General features: G+C 37.4%; 1 long non-coding RNA gene across 1 annotated transcript; it reads left to right on the top strand.

Moving 5' to 3' along the window:
- Positions 1-12666: 12666 nt before the first annotated feature.
- On the top strand, positions 12667-23434 carry LOC148224056 (uncharacterized). The gene is made up of 3 exons (XR_015803576.1): positions 12667-12760; positions 15975-16061; positions 23341-23434. It is a non-coding gene; the product is annotated as an uncharacterized LOC148224056 (long non-coding RNA).
- Positions 23435-23710: the final 276 nt, after the last annotated feature.

The raw sequence follows: 23710 nt of genomic DNA, 5'->3' as shown, positions 1-23710 counted from the left end.
GATTGCAAAAAAACAGAACAAAAAGGTTTGTTGTAGTGGCTGAGTCCATAGCCCTTTGTTACCCACTTTTATTAAGGTGTTCTTTGTTATGTTTCCATCTTTTTATTTATTTGGTTTGGAAATGTCCCTATTGGTTCCACCATATTATAAAAGCTTTGCTCTGTTTCCCATCTGCTGTCTTCAAGAGATTCAATTTTAAATCAATTCATCAGCTGAAACATGTGGCTTTTCTGCCACAGTTTCTCTAAAATCCATCTTGTAAACTGAAATGGGTCAGTTTTCATCAGCCTTGGCATTAAACCTCTGTGCTCTCCCATGAGCCCTATCCAATATCTTGAGAGAGGTCACAGTGGGAAACAAATTATGTGAGTCTTAATTCTACTTTTCTCATTCAGATGCCAGTACATCAAAACTAGATCTCCCTGGACCAGAGCACTTTGTCATGTTACCTGGAGTAATACTAGTTTGTGAATTATGCCTGGTCAGTTTAGTGTCTCAGTTTGGCCACATTAATCTCTCTGAATCCCTGAACTCTACCATCTCATTTTTCATCTTGCAGAAAGAAGCTGGCAGATTTTTGGTCTGGTGCCTGGCACAATGATTGCTCTGCTGACCCCACAGCAGTCAGAGGAAGCCAGAGGTCTCACAAGCAGCATCAGGACCAGCCACAGAGGGTACCCTGTCCTCAGCCTCCACTGTCTCATCCATTCCTTAACAACCATGTAAATGGCATCTTAATCACAGATGATGTAAGACATCCCATTTCACATACCTTAGCAGATTAACAGCTCACTCTCTATCCCAAAATGCATGAATATAGGAGAACATTATGAATTAGTAGACAAAAATTAATTTATAATTACTAGCAGATTCCATATTTATATGCACCACTTTCATCAGCCCTGGGGTGCATACTTGTTATTGTATTTAGAAAATAACCAGCTAAATAGAATGCATTCAGTCTGTGTACATAATCTTGATAAGCCCATGATGCAGATGTAATTTTGAAGTTCCATTATTATGGATCTGATTGTGTTCATTTGCCTTAGATCTTCAAATGATCCATAAATTAGGAGGTATTATTCATAATTTCAGTAAATACCTTAGAAAAATCCATACAGAGATGTCAGAATATATTTTAAAGTGGAACCTGTCATCCTGCCAAAGAACTAATTTTTACTATTGTCAGTAAAAATAGATATTTCAATATGCTCCTTTTTAAACTAATAAGTGCTAAGATATACTTTGGGGTTTTTTCCAAAATGACAAGTTGTGTTTAAAATAGAGTATTTTTCTGTTAAGCATGTATGATTAAGAGGAGAAAAAAGCTTTTCTGCTATGGAAAATTGTAAAAGGTATGGATGGGAAATTAATGTATCTACTACTGCTACAGATGTCTATAGTCACAAGCACCTAGATACTGTTGTGTGGTGTCAACTTTCAAGATATTTTTTAATAGAACAGTTCAGATTAAATTACCATCTTGACCATCTAGAGACTAACCTGCAAGAAATGCAAGAAATGTTAGGTTGCTTAGATTATCTATTTATCTAGAGGCTTTTAAAATGGAATTTTAACAAAAAATTTAAAAATTAAAAAATTAAAACAAAAACACACAAAAAACCAAAAACAAAACAAAAAAAAATTTAAAAAAAAAAGTATATTTTAATCTTTCTCTTGGAAAAGAACTAGGGTCATTGGGTTTTATTTCAACCATAAAGGAACAGGGGAATGGAGTTGCTCATAAGTTTGGGGGTAAAATGAGGATTAGCTGTAACTAAAAGCAGAAAAAAGCCAAGCACTTTCCTTTTGCTCCAGTCCTATTTTGTCAGTCCTTTCCATTATTTGTCTTTTACAGTTTCCTCAGATTTCTTAGCTTCCCTGATAAAAACAAGTGTTGGTTTTTTTTTTAACTCAGAATGTAAACAAATAGATAAACAAGATTCCCATGAGAAAGCAGCCCAAGTTCATTAATATATTCCTATCACTATGTATTCCTTTTAGCTTTAGAAAATTGCATAAGCTGACAAAACTAAAATTTTGAGAGAAAAACTTACTATGAACTGAAAAGTGTAGTTAGGCAACAGTCTCCCAGAGACAATTTTGAGAAATGTGTCAGGATTTGATTTTGCCTTATAAGGAAGTATTAAGTTGCTTTAAAAATAGAAATATATTTATAAGTTGTAGAAGGATGACATTCCAGGACACTGCATGATGAATTAGATGTACTCATAGTGCTGGTAAGGGTGCTTCACAAGTAAAGCAGTTGCATCTTTAAAAGAGGGACTAAAGGGGAGGGAAAGTAGTCCAAAGGACAACAGCTGCAAACAGAATAGTTTTTAAAAACTCATATATTATTAGATTCCAAACAAATCAAGGCATTTGTGAATAATGCAATATAAGCCACCACTTGCTGGTTTTGTATCTGTTACAGAGGCTGATACATAGCTCAAAATAGAATAGAATAAATTGTGCAAGAATTAAACTGGGATTTCTGGTAAGCCGGTTTTAAAACACACTGTGATTGGTTCTATTAGGATCTTTTTCAGTCAACAGTGCAATAGAGAAGTAGGAGAATGGAACAGATAGTGAAATACAAGCCCTAGTATTTCCAAGGAAAATCTTATTTGTTTGAACATGGCAGAGAGCTGTTAAACATTATGAGCCAGCTAAAATGATCAGTAAAATTTGGGTTTCCTCATATACTGGGCATGGATGTTCCATTGGGTATGCTAACAACTGTGTAAAATTCAGTCTATTTCTCCATAAAGATATGCCTGTAGCAGATATTAGAAAGAAACTGAATTATGGATTAGGATCGACTTTGGGGGAAAGAACTGAGAAGAACTCAGATGTTAATAGAAACCAATATTTCATTGCCTAAAGACCAGCTGTGTTTAAACTGGTGAGAGATTCAGAGCGGGATATGACTTTGAAAGAATCACCCTCAGGAGAGTATGCACAACATCAGGACTGTAAACCTCCAATTGCCCCGAAAGAGCTTTTTCCAGGAGCTTAGTCACAGAAGTTTATCTCCTCAAGGCAAATTGTCAGTCAGCAAGTATTCTATTCAAATACTTCTGAGTTTCTTGGTGATAGATACACCATAAGTTTAGAGACAGAAATGGCAAAGGTTGGCTCAAAAGTGGAAGAATATTTTAGAATATCTCAAGATTTCCTACTTTGCTTTGGATAGTCAGGGAAATAAATACCTCTCTACATAAAAAGAGGTCAAAACAACCACTGTGGTAGTGCCCTGCTATTTCAAAATCACAATGTTAGCAGCATCACCATGCCAACAGAAATGTGAATGAAACAGTGAGGAATAACTGCATTTATGAAAGGGCTCTATTTGTCACCATTTGGCTCTGTCACTGATACGCTGGTGGAGAAAATATTGCTGTTGGGATTTGCTGACAGTGCCCAAAAGCTTTGTGGCTAGTGAGAGAACAAAAGTGAGAAAATTTTAGGAAACTGCATTATAACCTGATCTTTACTTTGGGAATTTGCTTCAGAGATCAGTTTCAGTTGAAACAGTGAAGTGCTACTCTACCTAAAGGGAATCTGCAAAACATTCGTCTCTTTACACAGATGCCTTATGTTCCAGACAGAGCAGCTATCAATGTTCATAGCAAACCTGACATGGACAAACCTAGGATATCTTGTTTACCCAGCATGCTGGGTTGTAAATTACACATATATGAAGATATAAGTCACACTGCAGGTGTCTGCACTCTTACACTCCTAAACTCAAGCATGGGCTCTGCCTGTGCCAAGTGGAACCTCCAGACTTGTCCCTGAAGTGCAAAAGTTAAGTGGCCTTCGGATGGAAGGCTTTGATCAATCAGAAATTAGGCCGACTTGAGCATGGCTTGCATTAAAGGGAAAAATAGAGAAGAAGAATAAAGTATCATGCTGAGGCTCCATGTCCAGGACAGCATGTAACTCTCCAGGGTCCAAAACAGCAACAACTCTGTCTATAGCCCACAGTAACCTCCAGAAAAATGCTTCAGCTCCAGGAAATATTGACAGGGAAATGAAAGTGATACTTAATCTCCAATTTAACAATTTAACAGCAGAGAACAAATCATTCACAAAAAATTGAAGCAGGCAGTCATGGTATCATTCATTTGGGTAGGCTGATATGGGCTGGAGTGGTTGGGAAGTAGATTCCTCATTAAGTGGAATGAATAAGTCAATTACCAGCTTCACTGTTGGTCCTCAAATGTTCTAAACTAACCTAAAATTAATCCATGTTAGAGATCCATTCAAATCATGTTTTCTTTCTGTTTTCCCAGAAGACTCCTGGGAGTCCTGTTGAATCAAGAAAAAGAGCTTGAAATTATATTAGCACTGAATTCGTACCTTACAAAGGAATACATATGGGCAAACCAAATGTGTATAAAATCTGATTTTCTTTGTTTTCAAAGAAATTTTTGCATATTATAAAAAGTTTATAAAGCACTATCTCTTTTGTTTTCCCTAGAAAAAAAGTCATAGTTCATTGATTATAAACTCTTTACAAGAAGGAAATTAATGGTTCAGGGAGGCACATAAGTACATTTTAAGGATTGCTAGGAAGATAGAGTAGAAATATATGTGAGCAAGGTACTATGGCAGTACTTCTAAAGCAATAAAGCACATAATGAACATGGTCTAGCCCTAATAAATGGCAGCCATCTATACCCTCCATCCTGCAACCTAAGAGATGCAGGCTTCCTGGTGATTTTTTTTCTGTTTATTGCACTCTTACTGCACTATCAAAGCAGAAGCACAACTTGGATTTTAACACTCAGTACTGTAAAACGCCAACAGTTAAAGGAAAATTTTCTAAATTAATTATGTCTCAAGCCTAGCAAAGTATTGTCAGGATTAGATTATTTTAATGGGATCTCAGAAAATGGTACTCTGATTTGTTCAGAAAAACCTTCTGGTAAAGGATTCAAAAGGCAGAATAAATAGAATAAATAATAAAATTATAACTTTCAAGCGAAAGTTTTTCCTCTGTCTTTGAGAGGCGCCATCATAGAGGTTTTCAAAGTCTGTAATGAATGACATCTGCATTTGACTCACAGCACCTTATGCAAAGGGTTTGTGTTAGGAATCATTACCACCCAAACCAGAGACACCTGATATTTCAAAAGTAAAAACCCTTCTCATGGCAGGGATTATGGCAATTTAAGCTGGGAGTCTAAGCTCACAGTCACCCACTAGGTGACTGATTTTCCCACTTCTGCTAGGCAGCATGGCTGTGACACTCAGGGTATGGCTCTAATTGCCACTGTACCTTCACAGGGACAAGACTGCTTAAGAAGCTTGTGCTAATAGCACTGCACTGCAATTTGTGCTGAAAGCACATAGTGAAAATAGTATACTCTAGCAGTAATGAATTCCTGACTGAAGTACTTCTTCAACCATGTCAGAAGTAATAAATTTAGGCTGGAGAATGACCTATAATGCTAATCTTTACAGCAAGGATAGATCTGAAAGTGTGAAGATGAATGTGGTTACTGCTGGTTCTGGAGATAATGATTTTGAGAACTGCCTATTTCCTCTCTATCTCACTGGTTGATTAATATTAGCTCTATCATTCTTAAAAATATAAATCAAGTCAATTGACAACGTCAATCTGGCCTTTTAAGATCTGCAGAGCAACTGCTAACTTTGATACAACAACTATGGCATCTGCTTTGTTTAGCAGATGCTGTGGCAGAGTCCTAGAAGATTTCAAGCATATTTATTCATTTGATATAAAATGCGTGAAGGAAGCACATAGAGTTACTGCTTTGTTTCCTCCTCTCAAAATTGCAACTGGGCCAGTAACACTTAATACAAAGTTAATTTAGTCAAGATACTTGAGAGCCACTTGGCTCTGTTTCTAAATTCCTCCCTTTGTCCTTTGCAAAGCTTTGAAGTGTTACTCTGTGAGGTGGATGTTGTAATGAGCCTGTTTCTAAGAGGATCAAAGTGGCAGAGCTGCCCAAAGCAGCATCAAAGATGCACAACAGAGATCCCTTTAATGAGCAAGAGGGACATAACTCTTTTCCCCCAAAAATATAAAACCCTAAACCAGGATTTAGATTAAATATTTAAAATTGAAAATTATTTTATTTTGTATGGAGCTTGCTAGCAGAAAGTAAAACCTCAAAGAGAAGAGGAAATTTCTCCAGCTGACTTGGCTAAAATTTAATGACTGTCATTTGCTGGATGGTTTCACCATCACTTAATGGAGTCCAAATACCTGAGGCTTAAGCTGAAAGTGGCAGTGATGACCGGCATGGGCACAGGCCGGATAGCAGCCTTGTGCTGGAGCAGATTCCTTTCCCATGGATATGAAAATAGAAAGCAAACATAGGGCAGGAAGTCGCAGCGAGCACTGCGGAGGGAGAAGACAGCTTGGAAGGGGAGCGGGGGGAAGGGTGGGAGAAAGAAAAGGAGTGGGAGGGAGGACTGGACATGTAAATTATGTGCCAGGAAATGAATTCCTTATAATGTCTCTTGCCAGAAGCTAAACCCTAGCACATGTAAGTCGTCTTTTTTCCCTTTCTTTTGCTCTTTGCACAGTTCCTCTGAGGGTCAGAGAGGAAGGAGCAGGGGCAGGAAGAGGGGAGATTCAGAGTTTACTTACTTGCTGTGTGACGAAAGAGCTATATGATCCAGCTTTAACATCAGAAGGCATGTGACACCACAAAAGACATGAACAGGATAATATCCTGCTTCTCATTAGAGGATTTTTTTCATCTTACTTTATTTGGCCACAGAGATTCTTCAATATGTTGTAGGGTTGAAATGCCAGAAGAAATGTGTTTCTGTTCAGAGGCTGAATGTACTCATTGCACTGCATTCAATAATGAAATGGGGGCTTATTTGTTTGACTTTACAGCTATCTCTGAAATATGGCCATATTTCATATTTGGTTTTGTTTAAGGAATTACCTACAGCATCTATCAAGGCTGTAGAAATGTAGGCCACTGACCTGTGCTCAACTTGGGGACAAAATGACAAGACTTATATTTGAGGTTGGATGTTTTTTCCAGAATGTAGCAGAAAACATCTGGCAGAGAGTTTAAAACTTGATAGCAAACCAAAGTACACCTCCAGCTTATAAGAGATCAGTGAAATATGATTCAGTGAGCAGAATGAATAATGAAACTGGACACAGAGTAATTATTTATTGGGCATTAAGCATGAAAGGTAGTCCTCCCATATTTTTTTCCTTCCCAGCCCACACAGTTCAGGATACCACATATCTCTGCATGTGCAATGCCATGGACAAAACCAGTATCATTTTCTTTGAAGATATTTTGTGGGTAAAAGCATTGAACACTTTCAGATGTAAAGATCAGACAGACAGATACTGTCTTTTTTCTTTCTTCTTTTTTTTTTTTTTTTAATTAACTGCATCACTACAATGCTTATGAAAGTCTGTACATAGCAAAATTTTGTAATTTAAGTTAGTGAAGTCATGTAAGAGGCTGCTTTCAATAAAAGCTGCTGAGAACCCAGGAGTTTCCAGTGAAAGGAACTGGATGGCTCTATATGGTGTCTCTATTAAAAAAAAAAAAAAATTAAGAATGACTGAATGTTAAACAGCATACTGAATGTTCAAGCAGCATAATTTCTACCAATCTCCTCTTCTTCAGCACCAAGGATAACCTATATTACTCAGCTTTGATAATGCCCTAACTGAGGAATAAGGATTTTTACATAAGAATGTTTTATTTCCCACATGGACTTAAAGAATCCCTAAGATTCTTTTAAGCATTCTGCTTGTATTCTGTTGATCTATTCTATTGCTATCAAAAGTTATTATATTTAAAATTAAAACAATTTGTTTTAATTGAAGAGCAGAGTTCTACTCGGGCTTTACAAGCATAATTTCTTAACTTAAAAAGTGTTAGTTTAGGCATTGTTTGCTATACCTGCAAGCTGGATTCATCTCACTATTGGAAATTTGGGGTACAAAATGAAAGAAATGTTTCCCTCAAAAGCATAGGATTAGCTAGAGTCAAGTTGTGGGATCCTGCTCTCCCAGGAATCTGATGTATTAGTTTAGCTATGAAGTATCAGAGCTGTTTACTTTATTTACTGTTAAAATGAGAAGAACTTGTAGCAATAAGTGATTCATTGAGTGTTCCAAAAAATCTTCCATTCAGTGTAAAAACAACTTGCAACTTTGTTGTATATGCATTTCCAAATGCAAGTTTTTAGTAGTTAGTCATAGCTCTTAAAGGTTTTTCTGTGTCCTGGTTTAGGGCAAATTTGGGAGGAAACTTCCAAAGGTGTCCCTCCAGAAAGCAGATTCAAATGGCCTCATCCTCAACTGGTTTGGGAAAATATTGCCTTGGAGAAAAGTGGAAAAAAAGCCTGTTTATTTAATAAGGAAAGTATTCACAAGCATAAAAAATTGAATAGTATTAAACAATGGAACCTCTCATTGTTCTGAAGAGATGGCAAATTCAGAAAATCCTTGTCATGGGGGTAGCTTGGCTCACTCAGTCTCTTTCAGTCCCTCCAGTGCTCGAAAATGCCACATCCTGGTCCCAGTGGGCCAAAGGTGTGAGCCCCTGGTGCTCTTCTGGGTTTTCAGTCCAGAGCAGGTTTGAACAGTTCCAAGAAAAAGAAAATCCACAGTCCAGGGAGCTTCTCTGCTCAGCTAAAAGAGCTAGCTAAAAGCCAAGGAGAGCTTTCTCCTGCTGTCCCCTGCAGACAGCCCAGTCCAGGAGCAGGAATGCCGGGGTGCAAGTGCAATTTCTGCACACAAACTCCACCCTTCCTCTGCCCTCTTTGCTCTCAGAACCAGTCTTAAAAGTGCAGAATTTAACATCCAGCCCAAATAGAACAGACAATGGGGCTACAAGCGTCATAAAGTCACCCTAGGAGACTCTGATGAAATGGAAGCTGCCTAATCCTTTCCAAGCAGTTGTTTCCTCTGAGTACCATCAATGAGGAACCTTTCTCCCAAAATCCTCCTATGCCAGGCAAGACTCAAGAACAATTCCAGTTCCAAACTGCAGCAATGACCTACCTGGAGGCTTCAAGGCTCAAGATACAAGTGCTCTCAGTTAACTTCTCTGAAGAAAAAAGCAAAACAGTATGTACCACAGGCTCTAAGTATATCACATTTTGTTTAAATATAAAATATGTATCTCTTTCTACAGATATCCCATACCTCTTGCTGTCATTGCTGTTGTTGACAGGACATAATTTCTGTAAAGTGACGAGATGCCTAATTATGGTACTTGAATAAATCTGATATAATAATGCCTTGATTGTCAAAACCATACATGAATAACAGCAACTGAAATAAAATGTGGTTTGACACTTCTGTGCTACTCAAAATCATGTACTGAGATGCCTGAGTAGAGCAATTCTTGTCTAATGCCCTGTCAAATGACTTTTTTAAACTCTGTATTCAGTGAAAAATCAAGATAGATGTCATATCCTTATGCAGGGGTAAATATTAGTCCAGATCCCATGGCCTTAGGATTCTCTGTAACTGTGGTAGCTTTGTAGGTGTCTTTGCAGGTATCTTTGATGCTTTAGCATTCTTTTTTAAAAAACTGGGCAAAACTACCCCCATGCAGTCCAATTACTGTTGGTTTGCAGTACAGATTGACAAGCAAGGCACACTGGGAATATTGTGAGGCTGCTGAAACACTTCATGAATTAATGTGCTTTATCTACCCTTGAAGCACCAAGATTCTAGCTCCCTCTCTGCCTATAAGAATATGGAAGTTTTTCCAGGTAGCCCAAATATAATACATAAAGACAAATTTTAGGAGCAAAGACAACCATTTAAAGGAATTGCAATTTGTATTCATTCTTGTAATCTATAGTTGAGACCGAGTCCTTATGAAAATCAAACTCTTAAACAATTTCCTTGACCTTGTTAAGAACATTTCACTTCACTTGTGTGTCATAATATAATAATATAGTGCATAAGCAGTTTACTTAGGTTTGTTTTATTGTACTTGGTATTCTTGAGACAATTAAACTCATAGCTATATCTGTTACATCTTCAAACAAATTGAAAATCTGTCTATTTGAAGAATATCACAAATTATTCTAGTTGGTTTAAATCTTATGTGGAAACTAAGAGCTATTTGATCAAGTTCCTTGATCCCATAAAATATATTAAACGGTGTGTTTTAATAAACAATTTCCTTTGCATTGTAAAGCATTGATTATAAGATTGTAAGAATGTACTTTTTCACATTAGTTATTGATATTTCCAATTTCCTGTCTAGCGGTATCAGCAAATTAAGGATTAGATAAACTCATGGCCAAAAGATCATCAAATAGATTAAAAAGGGGTACATGCCTGTCTAGTCCTAAACCAGATAGTACCACAATTCTGGATGTCCAGGGACTGGGGGAACTGGACTTCTGGAAGTAAAAAGGCTCACGTGTCCTTTCTTATAGCAATCTTGGAAGCTGAGCCACCAGTGTCACCCAGCAGAGCATTTCTTCATTTCTTAAGTGAAAATATTAATCAAAACAATGACAATAATCGTAATAAAAGAAAAAAAAATACTTACCTCTCTGATCTTTTGTATAAAATTGTCTTTCTCTTCTTACTGTAAAATTAGCTAGAGAAGATGAATACTGAATAAATATGCTTGTGACTAACACTGATTTACCATGCAGAGTTAGAATTTAGCTCAAATGCTGCTTTTCATTTTTCAAAAAGCAGCAGTATTTTTTAAGATGATTAGCAATGGCAGTGTCTTTTCACTTGACAGAAAAACTGCAATAACAAGTAACACAATGGTTCTTTTGTGACCACCACTTGCTTACAAAAATACTATTTTCCTTTCCTTCGTTCATTTGCATATGTTTTTATTTGCAGAAGGAAAAGCACAATTATATAGATAATTTAAATTATGAAAGACATGAAACTCGGATGACTCATTTAAAAATTCTCAGAAATAATCTTGGTGAAGTGGTTTTATTCATCTCATTCTACTTTTCTCAAGGGCTGACATGTGCATAAAAGGGGAACGTGATCCTTTGCACATGTTCTCCATGAGGGCTGTGTGTAGCACCATCATTAACTTAAAACAAGCTTTGCTGACTCTTACTCAAAGGCATTGCTGAATCCAAGCCAATGGAATTCAGACTGGCATTTCTCCACCTCCTCTAACCAGGGAGTAGTGTGAAAGGACAATCCTGATTCTCTACACCGAGTATTAGAGTGTTGCAGTGGACCTGTGTGATCTGTCCCAACAGCTCTGTTGCCATCTGTAATCAAAGAACTGTAATAACTGTAATTAATGAACTTAAGCAGCACAATTTGGGAAATGGAAACGCCAATCTTTATATAAGATATTTTTCTGTAACAAAATCTGTAATTTTTTTTTTATTAAAAACAAATTTGTCAGTTTGAAACGTAATCATATGTCAAATCCAAGTCAAGCAGTTAATTTTTTAGAAATGTAGTATTTTTTTAAGAGACACTTTCAGGAACCACTTGAGCTTTGCTTATTTTCTCATGGAACATGGACTGGAATATTCCCCTTTGAAACAGCTTTCCTTGTCTGATGTATCTCCCAAATGCTTCAATATCTTCCCTCCAGTTAAACCTCAAAAGTGAATTACAGAATTAAATATATGAATGGTACCCAACTGGATTAATGGAGTAACAAGAGAGCCCAGCTTACTGGAATTGATGCATATTTTATAAGAACAAAATAAAGATAATATATCATTAGATTAGATTAGATTAGGTTAGATTAGATTAGATAGAAATTAGCTATAATCTATAGTATAGATTACACTGAGGCAGATAAAATATTAACTTCATAGACATTTGGGCTTTTGCAGTGGTCAGTAGAAGATACAAGTAGAACGATACATGAAAATTATAAATTAATTTCTTCTTGTGACATGTTGTCCCAGTTCCCTAAAATGCACCATTTCTAGGACTTCCTGAGCTACAAGTTTTCATCTAAGGTGCTGTAATATCAACTTTATTCTTCTTCAAATTAATCTGTTTAAACCCATCGATACTTTTGGCCTTCAGAATTTACAGTAGCAATGAAAGCTTCAATTTAATCACACATAGTGACATGAAAGACTTTACTTGATTAATTTCAAAACTTTTAAATTGGTGTTGGGTGTCTTCCAGTCAGTTACTTGAGAAATGGTGAATAATGGTTCCCTAACTACTGTGCCAAGCACAATTTTTTAAACTTGTGCCACATCCCTCTCGTTGCCTCTTCCATCCACTGTATCCTCCCTTCCTGTGGAAATGGTATCTCTAGCTCTGATCTTCCCTGTCCTCTCACATGTCTCTTGAATTGTAATTTCCACAATGCTCTTGAAGCAGTTCAGGAGACACAAAATTATATGTATTTAGAACAAAGCATTACAAAATTTTCAAGTGATATAGTTGGTTCCCTTCCTGTGCATTCTGCACAGTCCCACGGGGATATTAAAATAATTACACAGATTTAATAATTCTTCTGGGAATAAAAACTGCAATTCCAATCAGTTTTTTTCAGAATTTTTCCTAAATTTTGAGAAGTGTGTCCTTACATGTATTTTCCTCATCTATACTGACATTAATATCAAAGTCTAGTTTACTACACAATTTAAGAAATCTCAGTAAGAAATTATTTTGATTTAGACACACACGTATAATTTTTGTTTTTCTTTTTTAAGCTGAAGAATTTTGGTCACAAAATCTGGAAGTCAGAGTGGATTCAGGCAGGTGTGAAACAGACTTCCTTTTGAAGATGAATGAAGTAAAAGACAGGTAAAATAGCACATAGTAAATTCGAGTCAGTTAATTTTTCTTTTTTAATAGAGTAAGTCACCTTGGTAAAACACGGTAATGACTTGTAAGTCTGAAAGACTCAGTTGATTTTACTGCATTTGCACTCACTGAACAGAGAGAAGGATTTATCATCTGATGTCTTCCTTTAAACAGTCCTCCTCCAAACATCATGGTGAAGACAGGTATTTTTTGGAATCTCCTGACGTTGTCAGACTAAAGATTGACAGTTATGCACACATGGTAGGGCAGAGAGATTCAGAGAAATGTAAAATCCAAGCTGGGCTGAGGCAGCTGAGATCCTGTGCTGAGGCACTGGGGCTAGAAGATTTTCTCAGCTCTTCTCAGCCAACATTACTAAGAAAACAAAAATGCGTATGCTTATTTTCAAGCCCTGTGCCTGGAGAACAAGCACAGCACGGCTATCATCCCAACAGCCTGTTTGCCTGCTCTGGAGACGGTTTTCTATTCCAAGGCACCCCCTCCTTTCTCCAGCAGCCAGAGTAACTTTCCTCCTTGGCTGTGGAATAAATCAATCTCATCTGCCGCCGTCCCACCGCTTTCTTCTCCCTGCCTCAGCTCCCCAGCCCTGCTCTCCCTTTGAAAGCCCCTTCCCACTGCACCATATGGCAGCTGGGAGAAGGGCAGAGCTGTGATCTGTCTCACAACAAAAGGGGCTGTGGCGTCAAAAAAGCCTCATGAATGCATGAGACACGCTCATGTATAGAGAAATGCCTCCAGCTCTGTCAGGGAGCGCTCAAGAGAAGGCTGAGAGGCTCGACATCGCTTCTGGGTCGAGAAAGGCACCAGCTCTGTCTGCAGCTCATCCTTTCCTCCCTCCCCTCCTTTGGTCTCATGCCAAAATCCTATTAGATCTATTAGTGACACGAGACACAAAGTCAGAGTGTGTGGCAGAACAAGAAATTAAATCGGGCCACCTTATTTGCTCCCTATCACTATTTTTGAGACAAAATCATGGTACTGAAAGAAAAAAAAAAATAGCCACAACAAACCAGACTTTAATAGTGTGCCAAAAAATAAACAAGTGAGTCCTATCCCCGCCAAAAAAAGGGATTGAGCACACTCCTGTACATTGCTATGGTGGCAGATTTACAGCAGAACTGCAAATTGAATGCTGGCAGGGTGACCCTGAAATACTGTTTAAAGCACGCTGTTGGGTTCATTTTGCTTCCCCAAGCCAGTGCTGATACAAAAAAATGACTCTGGCATCAGAAAATTAACTAGACCTATGACTATATGTGCCCTTTGAGTGTTACAGAGGAATTACACCTAATTTTTGACTATGAAAGAAATGCAAACTGGCACTTACAAAACATGCATTCCTTTACCCTCTTTCTGCTGTTTCACTTTCTCATTTTCTGTCCTGGTGATGTTTGGCATGCTTCATTTCACAGAAATGCCCATAAAATGCATTCATGACCTTCACACACACAGTTGGCACAATGATAGAATTTACAAATCTGAAATACACGGATTACAAACTTTTATCACTACAAAGGGGGAGGAAAAACCACCACTCCTGGGCAGCAGAATGCAGCAGCATGTATTTAATGAAAAACAAGTTACTGAACTTAAATATTTCATTAGTAACTTCAGTTTATACGTTTCTAGACGTAACTGGGGACAACTGTGCTGTTTTATTTCCATGAAACTAAGTCTAGTTGAACCCTTAAACTAGAATTAAGTTACTGTTTCTGCCTCTTCCCTACAAAGGCCTCAGAATTCACACAACTCTCTGTCCCTGGGGTTACTTAAAGCAACCTGGGCAAGCTTCCAAATGCTCATATATGTGACCTTTACAAGTATTCCATAATAACAGCTCCCAGTGAAATAAATCCATGAACATGGGTATAGAAACTCAGCAGCAGCACAGAGGTTAGTGGCATGGAGGTTAAAAGATTAATTTCTATCCTCACTGTTGAATTGTGTCCCAACAATCAGCTCAGAAGTTTAGTTTAGACGATTTTAATTTAACATATGTAATTGCATAAAATATGTTTATAGTATCTCCTGAGTCTTCCTTCTTGGAATGCACTTAATGTAAAGCTATTGAACAGCATTATATATGTGTATATATTAAAGATACTGTTTATAAGTTCATCACGGGTCACAGAAAACTTTCAAAAATAAACTACAATGAATTATGAAATGTTAAAGTCCCACTGGAAAAAAAAACTTTGAAAGTGTCTGTTTAAAATTAATTCTGCCATGTTGTTGAAAAAAAAAAAAAAAAGAAAAAGAAAAAAAAAAGTGGAACTCCCATAAAGCGCTCAGGAATGCCTCTGGAATGACCCTGGGGAGGTGAGTGACTGTGGTATTTGACAGACTTAAAACTTCAGTGTGCTCCGGGTTTCTCGAATTGTAACAGGCAGGGTTTAAGCTCTCATCTTGGGAGCGGGACTTGTGCCGGGTCCCTGCGGGGAGGGAGGCAGGGAAGGCAGGGAAGGCAGGGAACAATGCTGCCATTCAGGCTCCCCATTCAGCCCGGCCACATCTGTTTACATGGCCTGTGCCCACCTCTGAAAAGAGTGTTCCTCCCACCTCCCCTTCATCATCAGCCAGCCCGAGAGCTCCTCTGCTGCAAAGCTGCACTCTCGAGTTTATTTTATGAGCACAGAGCTGACACAGGCTAACAATAGCATGTGCACATTTCTAGAGTCTGGTTTGTGTTTTACTGTAATCTGAGAGCAACTGGAAAATTGTGCCAAACTCCCCGTTTTCGGAATAAGTCTAGCACAGTGGATATTGACACTGAACTTGGGGAGGGAGGGGGCAAACTTTACAGTGTTTCAGTCACATTTTTAAGGAGTTTTCCCTCTAAAACAAATTTTGTGCCCCAAATGTTTTTAAACAATACTGACAGCACCCAGAGAAGGACTAAAAAGTGTATTTTTCCAAAAAGCATTTATGTCTTACATTTTGTTGTCTACGGTTAGAGTCCATAGCTATACATTCTGCACTTCAATAAACAGTTCATGTAGAAATATTGTGACTATGGTAAATTTCTGTTTAGATACCAGTTCTGCAACTTTCAAACTAAGCATCACTTTATACAGAAGACACTTCACAGAAATCAACATAATAGGCTAAAATGATTGATGGCCAACAGACCACACCCCCCTCTTTTTATTTGAATTGAAACTTCAGCTGATATAAAATGATGCTTGTATTTCAGAGAGTCAGAAGAAGCCCATGATAACCAGGGAAAGCAGGAGATGCTAAAAGCTCCTGAAGCCTAAGGCTGACCACTCTCAGTGTACCAGTGAGTAATCAAATTTTATGAAGCAATACATAAACACAAAGCAAATTTCATGCATTCAATGCCAGCATGATTTGTCTCTGCTGATTAACTCATGAACTTATAGAAGTTTAACCCAAATAAGAAATGCAGGCTCATGTCTCTGCCAAATACATCACAGTAATTGCACTGTAAAACTGTTAAGTTTGCAAGTGTACTGAAATTCCTGCTGTAAGTGGCATGATGGTATCACGATACACTGGATATATAACAGAAAAAAACTCCAGCAAATTCCAAGGAAGATTACAAAGGAAAGTTCTAAAAGAAGAAACAAGATAGTCTGCTACTTATAAAGCATTGAATAGCAGAAAATGAGATAAGACAAAATGTGAAAAACCTAAAAAAGAGTCTCAGAAGAGGATTATTGAGATGTGAACCCTTAATCTCAGGTGAGTTACTGTGAGCTTGTATAGTGCTTGGTGACTTGCTGTGCAGACCTTGTTGAACATTCAGTTCAGTCTGACATTCCTGCTTCCAGAAGCCAAACTGTATTCAAGATGAGCTTACATTACATTATTTATTTTCCTGATGTTTTTCTTCTAGGTTCATTAGTTATCATGATAATGGCAAGACCATATAAGTAAAGAGAATCTGAGCAAAAAATTTGCTTATTCAGTATTGAACGTGCTCAGTGATGGCTGGCACATTGTTTTGAACTTTTCTTCCATGAAGACATTTAATCTAATGATTTCTTGATGCACAAAGGAATTATTTATTGAAAGGTCTAGCAGAATCAGGGACTGTTGTCCAAGTAGAGCATTCTTGTCTTGTCTGGTTTTGTTTAATATAAATGAGTTCTCCTAAATACAAAGGAGCAAAGGACAGAGGAGTCCTCTTCCTTGTTCTCCATGTTCCTATAGAGTACAAGAAAAGAGAAGGACCTTGACTCCAGAGAATATGTGCAGTGGTTAAGTAGGGAGAGACTGTGAAATGCTCCCAGAGATTTGGAGATTTGCCAGTCTGTGCCCACCTCAAACTGTTGTTTGTCTGCCCCATAATCTGCAATCACACCACATACATCCCTGCTGGAAAGGAAGGAGGGCAGTGAATTGTACTGAGTCATAAATTGAACCGGAATCAATAAGAATCAATAAGAATCCACAACTCAAATTTTGTTCTTTACATGTATTGGTGTACTCAAATATCATAGCACAGATGATGAATAGGTACTGTTATCTGAGAGGTACCATTGGCATGCACTACAAAAAAAAACAGAAAACCAAAAAACAACACCAAAAAAAAAAAAAAAAAACCAACAAAAAACCACAAACAACAACAACAAAAAAACTACAGAGTGAAATCTCAGGCAATATGGATCTAATCTGAATATAGGAGCTCCCTAGGAACATGGCAGCATACTTGAGAGTAACTTGCCCTCTTTTCAAGTCCAAAACAGCCTTGCCAGTGATGTCAGTGGGGCCAATATATCATCTTGAAAGGTCAAGATTCACAAAATAAACTTTGATATAACATAAAGAACTTGCCTGAACATTTAAGAAAATAAATGTTTTAGAATATGAAATATAAATCATACACTGTACTGCAGCTAGCTGCAAAAATAGTCATCAGAAGGCAAATAACTGAGCAAATGGAGAAAAGCAGAGTTTTATCAAATCTGCACAACAAAATCAGGTCATTAAATTCAACTAGGTCTTTTCTTCTTCTGCATTTGTCCTGCAGAAGGTAAACTGCTGCTTCTGTTGAAGAAAATAAAGTGATTTAGTTCTATTGCTAAATGCTAGCAGAGTATGAACAGCCTAAAATTCAAGTTAGACACATTTTTTAAATTAAAGGAGTGTCACACAAGAATAAATGGTACAATATTCAGGGTTACATTTATACACAAACCTCAGTGGCTTTTTGTCTTACTTTTTTCTCCATTGTTAGTTGCTTGGGTTTTCTTTTGGTCTTGTTTTTCACCTGAATCATTACTGTTGACTTCAATGTAGAATTTGCTCAATGATTTTGATTATTGATTTTTATACTGTTGAAACGTAGTCTCTAGTTCTCATTACAGGGATTAAAGTACTTTATTTATCTATTAAGCAAGCACTACCAGCACAGAGGAAAAGATAACACCTCAACAGCTTTTGCCCCACAATTTCTCATATCATGTCTTAAATAAAAAGCTGTCTGAAGTAGTGTGTAGTTTACTAAGATTTCCTAAAGGATTTTCCTTTATTAACAGTCATGATCATACTTTCATGGTATGTGCATGTGTTCCCCTAAGAAAATTATATGACTGGAAGGAAAATTCATCAACATGTCTCTGACAGAACACTGTATGATGAAAATTAAGACTCAGAATCATATCGTTTCTGTGTGTTCACAGATTTATAGTGCACATCTGATCTCTTCTAATTGAAGCAAACAACAGTGTGATTTGTAACAGGTTTTAAACTGCACTGGGGTTTTTTTTCTGGATGGTTCTTCTTTTCAAAATTTACAGAATGACCATAAACATAATGAAGTTTTTGAAAGGGCCTGAAAATAAACTGAAACATTTCAAAGGGAAGATTTCAATTTAACCCCAATGAAAACAAAGAAACACTCACACATCCCCAGCATATAATTATTCTTACAGAGGTAACACCAGTAGGCAGTGACCACTTTTACTACACTGCCTGTTGTAGATAAAGATAATTTCATTGTGTCTGGATGCTTTTGCTGCTTACTTGAACATTTGAACCTGTTGCTGGAAGGGGAGGGGACAGGAGAAGGTGAAAAGACTATGCAGCATTGCTAATCCCTTGAGCCATCTGGTGACTTGAGGCCATGCATTAGGTTATGTGTATATTGAAAACCTATTCCTTTCATTCACCCCTTCCCTGTGCCAATTTGTCATTGGCTTTTTTACTGTCAAAGGATGCCTTGAAGTTAATGACAGTGAGAATCAATGTCTTTTTATGCCACAGTAAATGTTCATGCTGGAAAGATTATTATTTTTTACTCATTTCTTCCCCTCCCCTCTACTACTTGTAATGATTTGTAAAAATTGCTGATACATTTTCACCAAGCTGAGCTGAATACAGCAGTAATTTTGTCTTTAGTAAAAAGAAAACAACTAACTTCTTTAGCATTTCTGTGTAACCTGGATGACTTCTAAAAGACGAAATACTCTGAAATGCCCATGTTGTGCAGGGCTTAAAAGAACTGCACCCAGACACCACCTCCTAATTGAGCTGAGGCAGCATTTCCATGTTTAATTATCCAGGAACCAATCTGCATCTACACTCGTACACCACAAGCCCCTCATACCTGCTAAATTTGCACCCATACCAATACAGCAGATTGCACATTAAGCCTGTCCAAAAGACTGGTGATGATTTTCTGGAGCATGCAGGAATTTCTCATCTATGTATACACGTGGTTCTGTATGAAGCAGCAGAGACTTCACAGCTGTTTGACATCAATAAGTTTCCTACAGACTGGACAAAATGTTGCTGTTAACTTTCAATGCCTTTTGTACTATTTTGCATAGTATTGTTTTTTATATTACATTTCCTGAAGTAGCTGCAAAGTAAATCTGTCATAAATGTGCTGGTTCTTTGCACTTTGAAGTGAAATCATGTTCTACTGCATGCTCTTCCCATATATTAATTCTTCACCATCTTTTTCTGGCTACACAGCAGATCTGATTTGTGAACCTTCATCTGATAATCTTTTGACAAAAAAAAAACAAAAACATCATTTTAACTGTTAGATTTTTTTTTTGTGAATAACAAAATGAAAAGAGAAAATTGTAAAGCACAGCAAAGGTAGAAAAAAAAGCAGATCTAAACATCCGAGAAATGGTCTGAAAGACCTCTGGAATGTGGGAATCTGAGTAGTTTTTAAAAGGTAATCCAAGAGGTCAATATCTGTTTGGGAAGGATTCTTGAGTTTTTAAGGTTTGGGGCTTTTTTTGTAACCCCAGTAGGAAGCTAAGCCCCACACAATCACTCACTTGCTCCCCTGTGATGGGATGGGGAAGAGGAATGGGACAGGCAAAAGGGAAGAAAGTCCTGGGTTGAGATAAAGACAGTTCAGCAGAGAAAACAAAAGCTATACATAAAATCAAAGCAAAATAAGGAATTAATTCAGTACTTTCCAGCAGGAGGTGTTCAGCCAAGTTCATTACCCATAAAAGCTACTTGGGAAGACAGACTCCATAACTCCAAACTTTCCTTCTCTCTCCCAGCTTTTACTGCTGAGCATGTTGTCATGGGGCATGGAATCTCCCTTTTGGTTTGTTGGGCTGCAGAGCTCTGACTCTCCATCCCCTGGGTGCAGTACAGAGACTCAGCTCTTAAGCTCTTGCTCAGTCTTTCAGGTCTGAGACAACCAGTGCATCAAATCTCATCCTACGAGATAAAAATGCTCACCGTTCTGGCATGAAAGGGAAAATAAAGGATATGATTAAAAACTAAAAATAACCACATAAAATATACAAACCATTGCTGACTGAGAGCACCCCACTGCCTTGCCAACAACAACATATTGTAACACATTAGTTGGAAATAGCAGCCTGAAATAAACCCAGTTTGTGCTTAATGCAAAACCCTGCAAACTAGAAAATATTATTAAGCAGTTGGTACAGAAATACCTCCAAGAAGTACTAATGGTGGCACTTTGCTATGGCAAAGCCTGTAGAAACATGCAGCTAGACACAAATGAGAATCAACAAAGCCTTTGGCATCTGAGCTACTAATTAGACTCAATAATTCTGAATTATAAGTTAGGATTCAATATTATGTCTGGCCTGCATCAAAACAAGGCCCACTCAAACAGTAGCTTCTTGTAAATTCAGCTTCAGTATTTATTGAGATTTTTTTCCAGTTTCTACTCTAATCAGTACAAAACTACATTCCCACTAAACTAGGGTGAAACACAAAGTCCAAGCTAAAGTACAGGACGGTCACTGGAACAAATAATGAACTTATTTTATTTCTGATAACTTATCTACAATGACTGTTGCCTTTATATAATAAAAAAAATAGAATCCTGTGACTATTGTCAAATATAAAGGTGAAATTAATCCTTGAAAAAGATAACACAGGATAAGAAATGTATTCCTACCATCAGAATTTCCAGAATCCAAGAGCAAAATAGGGCTGAACAATTTAAAGACTAAGACTAATGGATAACGAAATGTAGGGGAAATTTAAAAAATGCTCACTTTATAAGGCATAAACGAGCCACTAATTGACAGGAGCTAAGAAAACCCTTCCCTTGTTGTCTGGTTATTCGGATTGTGGTTCTGTCCTCCGGAGCATCTGGTCCTGGCCATTACCAGAGATCAAATAGGGGACCAGATGGTCTCTTGGTTTCACTCATTACAATGGTATGACCACTGAAATGTAAAAGCTCTTCACAGGACCAGAAGGAGAGCATTTACCTCTGAATGCCTGATCTCTTAAGGGGAAAAAAAAAATATAAAAGGAAAAGGAAAGAAAAAGAGGACTCATCATACCTCTGTGAATCCAAGAGAATAGCAACCCAATTTACCTTGGAGACACGTTGGGGCAGAAGAAGTTAAATTACTTGTGAACTTTTCTCACTGGAGGATCTGGCCTCAGCATGCTTTTATGGCTTTAAATTTATATTATTACAAAATACTATCCTGAGAATGATTTGGAAAGTTAAAGCAGGAGTTAATGGTATAACCTGACAGGACAATATCATAACAATCCCTCAGCACTGTGCTGTATTCCTGCCTCCCAGGTCAAGCTGTCTGTGATTTAAAAGCACCATGTATGATTCTGTGGGTTTGCTTCATACCAGAGGGCTAAAGGACTAGAAGAGGTTTGATGGCTGAAAAATTCATACCCTAGAGGGGAAAAAATTGGCATCTTAGAGAAGGGTGGTGTGTGGAGCCTCAGAACTGCTGACTATGTGGTAGTTTCTTTTTTTTTTTTTTTTTGCCTCCCAGAGTCTTTCTGATGTTTTAGGTATGTGGGCTAATAATTTAAATTTTCCTTTCTGAAAGTGTAATCACAATAAAATATATGAATTGACAGAAGCAAGGGAATTGAAATGAAGTAAATAAGCCTCATATTTGGGCATGCTTTGTGATAATGAGCTTCCAGAGCACTTCCTCCTCTTTTCCAATGGAGGTTCTCAAAGAGCCTGGTCTTGAAAGCATCACTCACTCTAGAAATGGGGAATAATGACTACTCTGGCTTCTGCATGCAGGAGTTAGAACATATTTGTTTTGGTTTTCAACCCTTTTTAACATCTAAATAAGAATTATTTCTGTCCCAGTTACTGTTTTCTTAATTCAAATATGAAGAGTTAGAAATGTTTGAGCTTGAAGACTAGTTGGGCTCATTTCAAGTCATTATGCATCCAGAGAATGTGCATCTGGAAAGATAATTATGGAAGGAAAACAAATGTAGGTTATTCTCCCTTGGATAGAGGAGCAGGATATGTGTTTTCCTTATCATCACAGTAATTTATAAAGGAGAGATGCTCTCCCATGATATAAACTCTAATATGCTAAACCTGCAGAACTGTCCTGGCTCTTAAACAACCTCCAGAGAGAGCATATTGCCACCTTTGTCTTCTTTTATTCCCCCCTTCCTACTTTCCTTACTAATCCTAAACCCACAGAGACCATTTTGTTGGAAAAACAAAGCCCAAAAACAATGTATTAACTTAGGATATAAATGACATTAGGAGCTCCAGAGATAACAACTTGTCTGTCTGGAGTCTTTTAGGAAGAACTACACACTAAAAATGGTATTGAAAAGCACGGATTCTCAGTATAAAACAGCAAACTACAAAATCACACCCTGTCGAGGTATAAGCAATGGGAATACACTATTGCATGTGACATTAATGCTGATGCTCAACAAAACCAATACTGCATGGAAAATACAAACTCTTCAGCATCTGTTTTCGTTTGGTTTTGAAAAAAATCTCTGTGCAAGGGTTACTTTGTGAGCAGCAAGGCTATTATTTAGAAGGGGAAGAAATGAGGACAGAGCTGTGAGCTTTTCCTCTTGGAGAAAGGGAGTGATCCCATGGCATGGCTGGGAACAACTGTACTATGATGCAGTTCATTTTCTTCAGGCAAGAAGGGATGTAAATATTCATACAGAGACACAAATCCCATTTTTCCATAATATTAATTTAGATGCCTTGCTTTCTACAAGACTCCAGAAAAAAAAAAAAAAAAGCCTTAATAGAAAACACAGCAAGGTGGATTTGTGAAGTTTTCTGTAGCTTCTCCTTCCCTTTTTCTTTTTTTTTTGTTTTCTAGATGGATCACATTTCCAGTGTGTGATTTTCAGACAGAACCAGAACTGACTTGTAGAGGAAAGTGATGGAGAACAGCAAAATACAAAATAACAGGTCATAAAAATAGCCAGTACCCTGGATGATAATGTTATTAAACTACTTTGGAACAAATTCTTTCTCACCACTTCATGTTTATTTTTCAGAAGGGATGAAAAGAAGAGGAACTGAGTTTAAGAAAAGGTCACATAGGAAAAAACCTTTTAGAAAAATCCCTACTAAATTATATATTTATTACTTCTCCAATGTACTAAGGGTAGCATAATAACTTGCATATAGGTGGGAAGGCAGTAGGCTATTTTGGAAACCTTTGGCCAGATATGTGTTTTTAAATA

Source organism: Sturnus vulgaris, chromosome 4, assembly GCF_052056855.1.
Source record: "Sturnus vulgaris isolate bStuVul1 chromosome 4, bStuVul1.hap1, whole genome shotgun sequence".
NCBI classification, from domain to species: domain Eukaryota; kingdom Metazoa; phylum Chordata; class Aves; order Passeriformes; family Sturnidae; genus Sturnus; species Sturnus vulgaris.
This window is presented reverse-complemented; position numbering and strand designations above follow the sequence as displayed.